Source organism: Hylobates moloch, unplaced genomic scaffold, assembly GCF_009828535.3.
Source record: "Hylobates moloch isolate HMO894 unplaced genomic scaffold, HMol_V3 SCAFFOLD_17109, whole genome shotgun sequence".
NCBI classification, from domain to species: Eukaryota; Metazoa; Chordata; class Mammalia; order Primates; family Hylobatidae; genus Hylobates; species Hylobates moloch.
The window spans coordinates 1-1,109 of NW_026669384.1; the positions used below are offsets into that span (position 1 = coordinate 1).

The 1,109-nt window shown below is 51.6% G+C and overlaps 1 pseudogene; it reads left to right on the top strand.

Annotated features, from left to right (window-relative positions):
- Nucleotides 1-218: 218 nt before the first annotated feature.
- LOC116465977 (histone H3.Y-like) lies at nt 219-722 on the top strand (annotated as a pseudogene).
- The last annotated feature ends 387 nt before the right edge of the window (nt 723-1,109 follow it).

The following is a 1,109-nucleotide window of genomic DNA, read 5'->3' on the forward strand; positions in this document are numbered from 1 at the left end:
GCAGGAAGATTCCCACTGCGGGTGTGTAGACCTCGGAAGCCCAGGATTCCACAGGGTGAATGAGCAGGCTGACCTCTGACCCACAGACCTGTGAGCAGGCAAGTCTAGGGCTGGATTGAAAGGGGCTAAGTGTGAGGATGCGTCTTCTGCACGTATCTCAACTCACAGGCTCTCTGAATCCTGTCCACAAACCCACTGCCCTCGCTCCCTGATGCCAGAGCCGCCTGCAGCTGGTCAGGCTCAGCCCAAGGACAGGGGAGAGGCCACGGCCCCGCACCACAGCAGACATCAAGCAGAACACTCGCAAAGCCACCACCTGGGAGGCCCCCAGGAAGCCCCTGGCCACCAAAGCTGCCGGCAAGAGGGCGCCGCCTATAGGAGGGATCAAGAAAACCCACAGCTACAGGCCTGGCATCCTGGTGCTCTGCAAAATCAGAAAGCACCAGAAGTCCACTCAGCTGCTCCTGCGCAAGCTGCACGTCCAGCACCTGGTGCGCGAGATCACCCAGGCCATCAGCCCGGACCTGCGCTTCCAGAGGGCAGCCACTAGCGCCCTGCAGGAGCCCAGCGAGGCCTACCTGGTGCGCCTCTTTGAAGACACCAACCTGTGTGCCATCCATGCCAGGCACGTGACAATTATGCCCAGAGACATGCAGCTGGCCCGCCACCTCCATGGAGCGGGTACTTAAGAGCTTACTCTCCTGGGATACCTTGCACTCTAGAGGGCTTTGCTTCTGTTTTGTTTTTTGTTTTTGTTTTTGTTTTCTCTTCTTTCAGTTACTGGTAGTTCTGATGTTAGAAGTTTTATTCCATTCTGGTTTCTTTTCCCCCATGGGGTCCAAAAGTAGCTAAGAATATGATTGGGAGTGGAAACATAAGAAGAAATCACAGGTAGTGACTGTGTTTCTATTTGCTTTTATTCGTAAACTTTTATTCTGCATTGAGGGTCTAATGCGTTAGTGTTGAATGGAAATGTCTCAGTGAGCAAGTTTCAGCACTTCAACTCTACAGCAATTGTCAATACATTTTCTCTTTTGTTTGGAGAATGCCTCATTTAGACTATTTACAAGCAAATACATTTCTTCTTGATGGAAACTCAATGATATTTG